Source organism: Thalassophryne amazonica, chromosome 10 (assembly GCF_902500255.1).
Source record: "Thalassophryne amazonica chromosome 10, fThaAma1.1, whole genome shotgun sequence".
NCBI classification, from domain to species: domain Eukaryota; kingdom Metazoa; phylum Chordata; class Actinopteri; order Batrachoidiformes; family Batrachoididae; genus Thalassophryne; species Thalassophryne amazonica.
In genome coordinates this window covers 65,091,391-65,104,814 of record NC_047112.1, presented here as the reverse complement: position 1 = coordinate 65,104,814, position 13,424 = coordinate 65,091,391, and the positions used below count along the sequence as shown (strand labels likewise).

At 45.5% G+C, this 13,424-nt stretch overlaps 1 pseudogene; it reads left to right on the top strand.

Moving 5' to 3' along the window:
* The first annotated feature begins 358 nt into the window (after positions 1-358).
* On the top strand, positions 359-8,030 carry LOC117518121 (annotated as a pseudogene).
* The last annotated feature ends 5,394 nt before the right edge of the window (positions 8,031-13,424 follow it).

The following is a 13,424-nucleotide window of genomic DNA, read 5'->3' as shown; positions in this document are numbered from 1 at the left end:
TGTTTGTTTTTGAACTGTATAAGTGCTACGTGTAAAAGCACAGGATTTCTGTTATTTGTACATTTTTTTTACTATGAACAAGTGCTAAATGCAGTTTTTTTGTTTTGCAACATGCATTTAGCCTACAGTGAACAATAAACATTTATTTCTACAGCTTCATGTCCTGTTCTATTTTTCGATGTTGTGTTTAGAGACTGCTCAGTAGTGTTTTTAATTTTGATATATATATATATATATATATATATATATATATATATATATATATATATATATATATATATATATATATATGAGATACCCCCAGGAGATCCAGAGAGGGGGGAAAGATGAGATCTCCAATCAGACGGATCACACGGTGATGACCCAGGCAGACGGACAAACGACGAACGTAACATGCATTTGCGGAAAGCTGTGCAAGAACCATCGTGGCCTGAAAATCCATCAGGCTAGAATGAAATGCTTGGAGAAAGACAATGAGGTACAACGCTCAGGTCTTGTACCTGGTGAGACGCAGGAGGAGCCTAGCCAGGAGGCAACCCACAGAGCCCAGTCCCTCCACGTACCTCAGACTCTCAATCCCAGCAGAGTAAGTCCACAGCAGCGGATTAAGTGGCCCCCAGCCAGCAAGAGGAGCGAGTGGCAGCAGTTTGACGAGGATGTGTCAAACATCATCCAGGCCACAGCCAAAGGAGACGCGGACAGCCGACTCACATCGATGACCACCATCATCAATCAATCAATCAATTTTTTTTATATAGCGCCAAATCACAACAAACAGTTGCCCCAAGGCGCTTTATATTGTAAGGCAAGGCCATACAATAATTATGTAAAACCCCAACGGTCAAAACGACCCCCTGTGAGCAAGCACTTGGCTACAGTGGGAAGGAAAAACTCCCTTTTAACAGGAAGAAACCTCCAGCAGAACCAGGCTCAGGGAGGGGCAGTCTTCTGCTGGGACTGGTTGGGGCTGAGGGAGAGAACCAGGAAAAAGACATGCTGTGGAGGGGAGCAGAGATCGATCACTAATGATTAAATGCAGAGTGGTGCATACAGAGCAAAAAGAGAAAGAAACAGTGCATCATGGGAACCCCCCAGCAGTCTACGTCTATAGCAGCATAACTAAGGGATGGTTCAGGGTCACCTGATCCAGCCCTAACTATAAGCTTTAGCAAAAAGGAAAGTTTTAAGCCTAATCTTAAAAGTAGAGAGGGTGTCTGTCTCCCTGATCTGAATTGGGAGCTGGTTCCACAGGAGAGGAGCCTGAAAGCTGAAGGCTCTGCCTCCCATTCTACTCTTACAAACCCTAGGAACTACAAGTAAGCCTGCAGTCTGAGAGCGAAGCGCTCTATTGGGGTGATATGGTACTACGAGGTCCCTAAGATAAGATGGGACCTGATTATTCAAAACCTTATAAGTAAGAAGAAGAATTTTTAATTCTATTCTAGAATTAACAGGAAGCCAATGAAGAGAAGCCAATATGGGTGAGATATGCTCTCTCCTTCTAGTCCCCGTCAGTACTCTAGCTGCAGCATTTTGAATTAACTGAAGGCTTTTTAGGGAACTTTTAGGACAACCTGATAATAATGACTAACAATAGTCCAGCCTAGAGGAAATAAATGCATGAATTAGTTTTTCAGCATCACTCTGAGACAAGACCTTTCTGATTTTAGAGATACTGCGTAAATGCAAAAAAGCAGTCCTACATATTTGTTTAATATGCGCTTTGAATGACATATCCTGATCAAAAATGACTCCAAGATTTCTCACAGTATTACTAGAGGTCAGGGTAATGCCATCCAGAGTAAGGATCTGGTTAGACACCATGTTTCTAAGATTTGTGGGGCCAAGTACAATAACTTCAGTTTTATCTGAGTTTAAAAGCAGGAAATTAGAGGTCATCCATGTCTTTATGTCTGTAAGACAATCCTGCAGTTTAGCTAATTGGTGTGTGTCCTCTGGCTTCATGGATAGATAAAGCTGGGTATCATCTGCGTAACAATGAAAATTTAAGCAATACCGTCTAATAATACTGCCTAAGGGAAGCATGTATAAAGTGAATAAAATTGGTCCTAGCACAGAACCTTGAGGAACTCCATAATTAACTTTAGTCTGTGAAGAAGATTCCCCATTTACATGAACAAATTGTAATCTATTAGACAAATATGATTCAAACCACCGCAGCGCAGTGCCTTTAATACCTATGGCATGCTCTAATCTCTGTAATAAAATTTTATGGTCAACAGTATCAAAAGCAGCACTGAGGTCTAACAAAACAAGCACAGAGATGAGTCCACTGTCCGAGGCCATAAGAAGATCATTTGTAACCTTCACTAATGCTGTTTCTGTACTATGATGAATTCTAAAACCTGACTGAAACTCTTCAAATAGACCATTCCTCTGCAGATGATCAGTTAGCTGTTTTACAACTACCCTTTCAAGAATTTTTGAGAGAAAAGGAAGGTTGGAGATTGGCCTATAATTAGCTAAGATAGCTGGGTCAAGTGATGGCTTTTAAAGTAATGGTTTAATTACTGCCACCTTAAAAGCCTGTGGTACATAGCCAACTAACAAAGATAGATTGATCATATTTAAGATCAAAGCATTAAATAATGGTAGGGCTTCCTTGAGCAGCCTGGTAGGAATGGGGTCTAATAAACATGTTGATGGTTTGGATGAAGTAACTAATGAAAATAACTCAGACAGAACAATCGGAGAGAAAGAGTCTAACCAAATACCGGCATCACTGAAAGCAGCCAAAGATAACGATACGTCTTTGGGATGGTTATGAGTAATTTTTTCTCTAATAGTTAAAATTTTGTTAGCAAAGAAAGTCATGAAGTCATTACTAGTTAAAGTTAATGGAATACTCAGCTCAATAGAGCTCTGACTCTTTGACAGCCTGGCTACAGTGCACTGTGTTGGTATATGGCATTAGAGAACATAAAGAAGGAATCATATCCTTAAACCTAGTTACAGCGCTTTCTGAAAGACTTCTAGTGTAATGAAACTTATTCCCCACTGCTGGGTAGTCCATCAGAGTAAATGTAAATGTTATTAAGAAATGATCAGACAGAAGGGAGTTTTCAGGGAATACTGTTAAGTCTTCTATTTCCATACCATAAGTCAGAACAAGATCTAAGATATGATTAAAGTGGTGGGTGGACTCATTTACTTTTTGAGCAAAGCCAATAGAGTCTAATAATAGATTAAATGCAGTGTTGAGGCTGTCATTCTCAGCATCTGTGTGGATGTTAAAATCGCCCACTATAATTATCTTATCTGAGCCAAGCACTAAGTCAGACAAAAGGTCTGAAAATTCACAGAGAAACTCACAGTAACGACCAGGTGGACGATAGATAATAACAAATAAAACTGTTTTTTGGGACTTCCAATTTGGATGGACAAGACTAAGAGTCAAGCTTTCAAATGAATTAAAGCTCTGTCTGGGTTTTTGATTAATTAATAAGCTGGAATGGAAGATTGCTGCTAATCCTCCGCCCCGGCCCGTGCTACGAGCATTCTGACAGTTAGTGTGACTCGGGGGTGTTGACTCATTTAAACTAACATATTCATCCTGCTGTAACCAGGTTTCTGTAAGGCAGAATAAATCAATATGTTGATCAATTATTATATCATTTACCAACAGGGACTTAGAAGAGAGAGACCTAATGTTTAATAGACCACATTTAACTGTTTTAGTCTGTGGTGCAGTTGAAGGTGCTATATTATTTTTTCTTTTGAATTTTTAAGCTTAAATAGATTTTTGCTGGTTATTGGTAGTCTGGGAGCAGGCACCGTCTCTACGGGGATGGGGTAATGAGGGGATGGCAGGGGGAGAGAAGCTGCAGAGAGGTGTGTAAGACTACAACTCTGCTTCCTGGTCCCAACCCTGGATAGTCACGGTTTGGAGGATTTAAGAAAATTGGCCAGATTTCTAGAAATGAGAGCTGCTCCATCCAAAGTGGGATAGATGCCGTCTCTCCTAACAAGACCAAGTTTTCCCCAGAAGCTTTGCCAATTATCTATGAAGCCCACCTCATTTTTTGGACACCACTCAGACAGCCAGCAATTCAAGGAGAACATGCGGCTAAACATGTCACTCCCGGTCTGATTGGGGAGGGGCCCAGAGAAAACTACAGAGTCCGACATTGTTTTTGCAAAGTTACACACCGATTTAATGTTAATTTTAGTGACCTCCGATTGGCGTAACCGGGTGTCATTACTGCCGACGTGAATTACAATCTTACCAAATTTACGCTTAGCCTTAGCCAGCAGTTTCAAATTTCCTTCAATGTCGCCTGCTCTGGCCCCCGGAAGACAATTGACTATGGTTGCTGGTGTCGCTAACTTCACATTTCGCAAAACAGAGTTGCCAATAACCATAGTTTGATCCTCGGCGGGTGTGTCGCCGAGTGAGGAAAAACGGTTAGAGATGTGAACGGGTTGGCGGTGTACACGGGGCTTCTGTTTAGGGCTACGCTTCCTCCTCACAGTCACCCAGTCAGCCTGCTTTCCCGGCTGCTCGGGATCTGCCAGGGGGTAACTAACGGCGGCTAAGCTACCTTGGTCCGCACCGACTACAGGGGCCTGGCTAGCTGTAGAATTTTCCACGGTGCGGAGCCGAGTCTCCAATTCGCCCAGCCTGGCCTCCAAAGCTACGAATAAGCTACACTTATTACAAGTACCGTTACTGCTAAAGGAGGCCGAGGAATAACTAAACATTTCACACCCAGAGCAGAAAAGTGCGGGAGAGACAGGAGAAGCCGCCATGCTAAATCGGCTAAGACCTAGTAGCTACGCTAAGCTAGCGGATTCCTAAAAACACGCAAAGTGAATAATGTGTAAATAATTTAGAGGTGATTCAGCAGAAGGAGTGCTTTAGTTAAGGCACGTAAAGATTACACTGGGAAACAAATCGTAATCTAGATAACTAGATCAATCTAACTGCGCAGATTAAACAGCTAACAGATACAGAAAAACACCGCTGTGCTCCGGAACAGGAAGTGATACAATACCGCAGTGAGAGCCAACCACCAGTAGAGGCAAGCAAGAGACAAGACCAGCAGCCTTCATCATCATCAGCTATGCCTCAGAAAGATTTGGGCAGGTGGACAAAGGAAAATCAAAACCCACTTCCTACACAATGAGCCGAAGGGCCACCCGGATACATCATCTACGCCAGGAGCATCGTACCCCCAAGAAGCAGTACAAGGCTGCAACTGAGGAGGAGAAGCAACCCTTAGCGGAACTGAAAAACATCCTGCGCAAGAAGCTGATGACTCTTCGCAGAACAGAGTGGCACCGGAGACGGGGGAGGGAGAGGGCAAGGAAGCGAGCGGCTTTCATCGCCAACCCCTTTGGCCTTACCAAACAACTGCTAGGGGACAAGCGCAGTGGCCGGCTTGAGTGCTCTATAGAGAAAGTAAACCGCTTCCTCAAGGACACTGTGAGCGACCCTCTGATAGACCTGGAACTGGAGCCCAACAAAGCTCTCATCAGCCCAGATCCCCCAACAATGGAGTTCAACCTGAAGGAGCCAAGCCTGAAGGAGATTGAGGAGGTTGTCAAGGCGGCCCGCTCTGCGTCAGCACCAGGCCCCAGTGGAATTCCTTATCTGGTCTACAAGCGCTGCCTGGAGCTTCTACGGCACCTGTAGAGGATCCTAAAGGTGATTTGGAGAAGGGGAAAAGTGGCTGACCAGTGGAGGCATGCTGAGGGAGTTTGGATCCCCAAAGAGGAGAACTCATGAGACATCAGTCAGTTTCAATCCATCTCACTGCTGAGTGTGGAAGGGAAGGTGTTTTTTAGCATCATCTCACGAAGACTGACCAAGTTCCTCCTCAAGAACAGCTATATTGACCCATCAGTACAGAAGGGAGGGATCTCTGCTCCTGCCTGCTTGGAACACACTGGGGTCATCACGCAACTCATCAGAGAGGCCCATGAGAACAAAGGCGACCTAGCTGTGTTGTGGTTGGACCTGGCCAACGCCTACGGGTCTATACCACACAAGCTGGTTGAGCTCACTCTCCACCTCCACCATGTTCCCAGTAAGATCAAGGACCTCATCCTGGATTATTACAATAACTTCAGGATGAGAGTTACTTCTTGGTCAGAGACACCGGACTGGCATCGCATTGGGAAAGGGATAATTACAGGCTGCACCATCTCTGTTGTCCTCTTCTCCCTAGCCATGAACATGGTGGTCAAGTCAGCTGAGGTGGAATGCAGAGAGCCCCTGACCAAGTCAGGTGTACGACAGCCCCCCATCAGAGCCTATATGGATGACCTCACCATAACAACTATGTCGGTCCCAGGGTGCAGGTGGATCCTGCAAGGGCTCGAAAAGCTCATCACCTGGGCAAGGATGAGCTTTAAGCCCTCCAAATCACGATCCATGGTGCTGAAGAAGGGGAAGGTGAGTGACAAGTTCCGCTTTTCCATCTCAGGAACTGTCATCCCAACCATCACGGAGCAACCCGTGAAGAGCTTGGGGAAACTCTTCGACTCCATCCTGAAGGACTCAGCAGCCATCCAGAAGGCCAGCTTAGAACTTGGAACCTGGCTCATCAAGGTAGACAAGTCTGGCCTGCCAGGTAGGTTTAAAGCATGGATCTACCAGCATTCAATCCTGCCCCACATCCTGTGGCCCCTGTTGATTTATGCAGTTCCAATAACAGCAGTTGAGTCCCTAGAGAGGAAGATCAGTGGCTTTCTTCGAAAGTGGCTGGGACTTCCTCGCAGCCTTACCAGCGCTGCCCTGTACGGAACGAGTAACATCCTGCAGATTCCTCTCAGTGGTCTCACAGAAGAGTTCATGGTGGCACGCACCAGAGAAGTTCTACAGTACAGGGACTCAAAGGACTGCAAAGTGTCAGCAGCCGGCATCGAGGTGAGGACAGGAAGGAAGTGGAAGGCATGGGAAGCAGTGGAGCTGGCAGAGTCATGCCTAAGACAGAAGGCATTGGTGGGCACTGTGGCAACAGGCAGAGCAGGCTTGGGTTACTTCCCAAAGATCCTCATCAGCCAGGCCCGTGGGAAGGAAAGGCACCACCTGATCCAGGAGGAAGTCAGAGCGGGTGTGGAGGAAGAGCGGGTGAGCAGGGCAGTAGGACTACGGCAACAGGGAGCATGGACAAGGTGGGAGAGCGCACTACAGCACAGGATCACCTGGACAAACATCTTGCAGCCAGATTTTCAGCGGGTCCGCTTCCTGGTGCAAGCTGTCTACAATGCTCTGCCAAGTCCAGTGAACCTCCATGTGTGGGGGAAAAGTGAGACACCTTCCTGCACGCTGTGCTCTGGTAGAGGCTCTTTAGAACACCTCCTCAGCGGCTGCCCAAAGGCTCTGGCAGATGGCCGCTATCGCTGGCACCATGACCAGGTGCTTAAGGCAGTTGCTGAGAGCGTAGCCTCAGCCATCAGCTCCAGCAAGAACCATCATGCTCCAAAGAAAGCAATCTCCTTTGTTAAAGCTGGAGAAAAACCAAGAGCAAACCAACATGTGACATCAGGACTACTCCACACAGCATCTGACTGGCAGCTGCAGGTCGACCTGGGTAGGCAGCTGAGGTTCCCAGAGCACATCGCAACAACATTCCTTCACCCAGATATGATCATGACCTCTCAGTCTTCGAAACAGCTGATCATACTGGAGTTGACAGTGCCCTGGGAAGAAAACATCGAGGAAGCCAATGAGAGGAAGAGGGCAAAGTACCAGGAACTGGTGGAGGAGTGCAGGGAGGGAGGCTGGAAGATGGTCTATGAGCCCATAGAGGTAGGCTGCAGGGGATTTGCAGGGCGGTTTCTGTGCAAGGTCCTCAGCCGCCTGGGCATCATAGGAGCGGCAAAGAAGAGGGCCATCAAGTCTGCAAGCGAAGCCGCCGAAAAGGCCACCAGGTGGCTTTGGATAAAGAGGGCAGATCCGTGGGCTGCTACTGGGACACAAGTCGGGGCTTGTTCACCCCCGGCTGGGTCGCCTGGGTAAGGGTGTATGATGTTGCAAGACCCGAAACACCCGATGACCCCAGGATACATCACTGATGATGCATCCCAGTGCATCCATCAGGTGTATTTTGAATATACGAGGTCTGTTAGAAAAGTATCCGACCTTTTTATTTTTTGCAAAAACCATATGGATTTGAATCACGTGTGATTGCATCAGCCAAGCTTGAACCTTCGTGCGCATGCGTGAGTTTTTTCACGCCTGTTGGTTGCGTCATTCGCCTGTGAGCAGGCTTTGTGTGAGCAGTGGTCCACCCCTCTCGTCGGATTTTTATTGCGAATAAATGTCTGAACGATTTGGAGCTTTGCTGCATCAAATTTTTCCAGAAACTGTGAGAGACCTCCAGGTGGACACTATTCAGAAAATTCAGATGGCTTTCAGGGACGATTTTATGGGGATTACACAGATTAAGGAGTGCTCCAGCCGGTTTAAAGACCGCCCACAGCGTCTGAGAGCGCAGCGCACTCCAAGCGCCGATCGACAGGCTGACACCAACGTGAAGGCTTTGTTGATCCGGGACGTCATCTGACTTCCACAAAAATGGCAGAAGACGTGGACATCAAGACTTTTTCGGCACATTCCACTGTTACAGGAGTTTTTTTCATGGAAAGAGAAGCGGAGGGATGCGCCACGGAGCCGCTCATGGCGCGGGACAAAAGCACCTCCGTGTTGGTCACACAGGATGACTTTCAGATGGCTTTCGGTGGCTTTTCAGTCGTGTGACTATCCGAGAAATTGTGCATGAGCTGGACATGCCAGAACATGTCCTGTGAGGCTTCATCACGGCGTTGTTTGCGCCATGCGGCTCCACCGCGACGCGCGGAATTCCTCCGCTCCTCTTTCCATGACAAAAACTCCTGTAACAGTGAAATGTGCCGTTCATTTCCACACTGGACACTGTGTTGTCCGGGACGTCATTTGACTTCCACAGGAATTGCGGAAGACGTGGACATCTGCACTTTTTCGGCACATTGAGACAGACGTGCGTCGCGGTGGAGCCGCATGGCGCAAAGCAACGCCGTGATGAAGCCTCACAGAACATGTTCTGGCATGTCCAGCTCATGCACAATTTCTCGGATAGTCACATGACTGAAAAGCCACCGAAAGCCGTCTGAAAGCCGTCCTATGAGACCAACACGGAGGTGCTTTTGTCCCGCGCCATGATATATATATATATATATATATATATATATATATATATATATATATATATATATATATATATATATATATATATATATATATATATATATATATATATATATATATATATATATATATATATATATATATATATGAGCAGTATATGAGCAGGCAGCTGTTGATTCATGAGATATAATGTGAAGACGCTCAGGCTGTAAGAAATACAGGTAATTTACTCCTCCTCTGTTCTGTATAAAACCTGTGTAACCTCTTAATTTTGCTGTCTGAGTGACACAATAGTGACACAACTTTAGATAAATAAATCTGAAGTTATCTTCCTTAAACTCAAACTGAAAGCACATCTCTACAGCTTGATTAAATTCATTTGAAATATAAAATCCAGCTTCCTGATGAAGTGGTGAAGAGGAGGATTTTCTTAAAAAGAAGACCTGAACGTTCAGCTACAATTTGCCAGAAAGTACAGCTGAGATGCAAGCATAGATTTGATGTTTTGGTGAAAGCAACTTCTGTATTTCTTCATAATTGATGTAAATAAAGTGGAAGTAACTTGTGATGGAGTGGAGGAGGTGATGGTCTAGTGATGGTCTAGTGGTTAAGGCGTTGGGCTTGAGACCAGAGGATCCTCGGTTCAAATTCCAGCCTAACTGGAAAATCACTAAGGGCCCTTGGGCAAGGTCCTTAATCCCCTATTGCTCCTGGTGTGTAGTGAGCACCTTGTATTTCAGCACCCTCACATCGGGTGAATGTGAGGCATTATTGTAAAGCGCTTTGGCCGTCTGATGCAGATGGAAAAGCACGTTACAAATGCAGTCCATTTACCATTTTACCATTTGACTGGCATTCTGTCCAGGGGGAGTTGGAGATCCTCATCCACATCACTTTCACCTCTTTCCACTATCTTAATACTGCAGCGCCATTTACAGAGAATGACGTTCTGATTTGTTGGTGTTATATTTGGCCTGCAGCATGCCCATGATTAACCTGTTTATGCCCAGATTTTTTTTATAAGTGGAAAAGTTGCATTAGTACCTTTGAGATTTTTTTATTGTGACTAGAAAGTGATAGACAGTGATACACTTTGGCAACGGTTGTTGCCGGGGGGGCAAAATGACTTAAGGATGATCATAAATCCAAACCCTTTGCATCCAGTGTCTGTTTGTGTTCAAATGCACCCTCTTGATAGCAGATAATACGTGGGCACATCCCAGAAGATCTGCGCCACTCTGTGCTAGCTCTTTCTGCACCCACTAACAAAATTCAGCCTAATTAGTTCTGACTGTGTGAGTGGTAAAATGAAGATGCTGCTGAACTCATGATTTCCCTTATGAGTGCTGTGTGACTATTTGTGCTGCCATCCACCAGGTGGCAGAATGGGACTCTATACCTGAATGGCAAAGTGGTAATAAATACATTGATTCAGGGACACAAAAGTGCAATCTGGTGGTTTTCCTACAACATATAACATTCCCACTCATGTACTGTGTGTTTCTGTGTTCATAACCCTCCTGGACTAACTAATATTTACTCACATTTTAAGGGTCCAATCCTGCTCAGATTTTAACCCACCTGACTATATCACAAAGAACATGAAAGCAAAACAGCAAATGTCATAAACACATCACAGAATTCCATTTTACCCTAGAACAGAATTTGCCTTTTACAAAGAAGGCATGAAGAATGCATTGATAGATAACAATAAACATCCAAAAATATTCAAATGTTTTTAGTATTTTTGCTTTAAGGAACCTGTAGAATCTTTGAAAGTGCTGATTTGAAAGCTGATGATGTGGACAGAGTAAAAATTTAAAATGTAAATCACACTTTGAGAGGAACTGATGACAGAGAGATACCTCAGCCTTCAAACATCTTTCATCTGGATGGAAGTAACAGTGATTATCACTGCAATAGAACAAGAGCCTTTATTGTCATTGTACATACACTCAACAAAAATATAAACGCAACACTTTTGGTTTTGCTCCCATTTTGTATGAGATGAACTCAAAGATCTAAAACTTTTTCCACATACACAATATCACCATTTCCCTCAAATATTGTTCACAAACCAGTCTAAATCTGTGATAGTGAGCACTTCTCCTTTGCTGAGATAATCCATCCCACCTCACAGGTGTGCCATATCAAGATGCTGATTAGACACCATGATTAGTGCACAGGTGTGCCTTAGACTGCCCACAATATTGTGGGCAGTCTAAGGCACACAAGAATTACCATAATTGGACGCAGTCGGGAGGTAAAGAGGCATGGTCAGCAGTGTCAGAATGTATCCAGAGTACCTCATCCACACCTGCAAAGCACATGCAGACAACAGGTAGATGACACAGACTGCCGTCAAACGGCCATAAAAGGTGCTGAAGACTGCCCGATGTCCAAAAGTCTGGATGGCAAACACAGGACGGTAGTGCGCATTTGCACAGTCCCTGCTCGTAGTGGACACCAGAGTACAACCAACATATGGACAGGACTTGTTGTATGGCTGGGGGGCCTGGCTGCCTTTTTGTTTCTGTCTTTTGTTTTTCCTTCCAGGTGGCTTGCATTTGGGACTGAGTGGCTGTGTAGCTGAGTTTATCAGGACCTCACCCTGATCACCTGCGGCTCGTCAGGACTCACAGCTGTGGTGCATCTACATGGATTGGAGCATGGTGGCATTTAAGACTGGAGTACACAGTGTGTATTTGCCAGAGACTCGACCTTGTGACCAGACGGGTGAGATCGTCGTCTCGAGAGCCATCTCATCATCAGTGGATGCAGAGAACGTCCAGGTTTGATGCATGGTCTGTGAAAGAGGAGAGGGTGAGGTCTCACGCTCGTCAGCACACTTCCTGAGGTACGTTAGATTTTGTGACTAACATTTATACAGTCAGTAAATATGGTGTCCCTCACACCTTTATTATATTGAGCTGTATGTAGTCGTTTAATCAGCTTCCACTGCTGTGGAGTTTTGTGAACTGGATGTTCCATGCCTGCAGGGTGGGAAGCTGATTAGTAATTAAGCCAGGAAGTGTTTGCTGTTTGTACACCTTTGAGCGTTCTCTCTGTGTGTTGAGTGTGGACTCACATAATGATTCCTTCTTTCACAGACTCGGTTTGTCGCGGCCACCTGGGGGGTGTCGGCGGGGTCCTTGGGTCCGAACCAGTTCTGGCTCCGGACCGTTAGCGCTGCTGGGAGCGCACCGCAATCCACCACGCCAGACCGCGCACTTTTATATTTTTCACAGCACTGTTATGTTCATTAAACTCTGTTATCCTTTGTACCGTGCTCTGCTTATTTTATACTGGGTCCTTCAAACGCTGGTCGGTTCTCCGGGCTGCGTCCGACACATAACAGTAGTCTCTGGCCAAACATCACGGACCCAGCGGTAGCAGAGACGGTAACGCACCGGGAAGGCGGCAGCAGACGTTCAGAAGTTATCCGGATCAGTTGCGGGTGCTCTCCGCCCGGATGGTGCGCGTTGGAGAACCCATTACTGAATACTGATTTGAGCGCTCGTGCAGCCGTGTTCCTGTGTTTGTGCCTTATCCGTGGGTCGTGGTGGAGTGTGACTGGCGACGGCTTCGCGTCGCACTTCGACCGGATAAGAGGTTTGAACGGGAGCTGCAGGAGTGGGTCTGTAATGGGTGAACGCGCACGGCGGAGCTCTGTGGCACAGGTCGCGGTGCTTCCTGTGTTACAGTCGTAGCCCCGTTTCCCCGGGTAATGATAGCTACTGCGTCTGTTGTCAGCTCCGGTGTTATTTAGTTGAATCACATTTTTGGTTGTGTGCTGCTCACAGGAAAAGCAGCATGAATTATTTTCTGTCACCAAAGGGGTTTTTTTTATTTTTAGCACTTTGGCTCCCTCTGTTGGTGACTGAGTCACATTACCGTCAAGCTCTTAAGTTGGAACAGGTGTGTTCCATTTGTTTGAGCTTGACGGTATAAATCACTTATTTGTTTTGTGTTAGTTCATTTTGTGTGGGTGTTTTTTGAGTTGGTTTTTGTGTGGGATTTTATTTTTTGTTTTCACTATTTAGTGTCTGGGGTCGTGACCCTGCAGTTCTGTCAAAAAAAAAAAAAAAAAAAAAAAAAAAAGGACCCAAGCAACCTTATGTTAGTCTGTTAGTCTTTCTTTTTATTTCTTTCAGTTTCACCTCCCAGGGTTTGATGGGACGGTCCCCTGGGGGGTCATGGGGGGGTAATTGGGTTGTTTTTTTCTTTTTTTTGTTTTGTTTTTTGTTATGCCCTCTCTTCTCCTCTGACT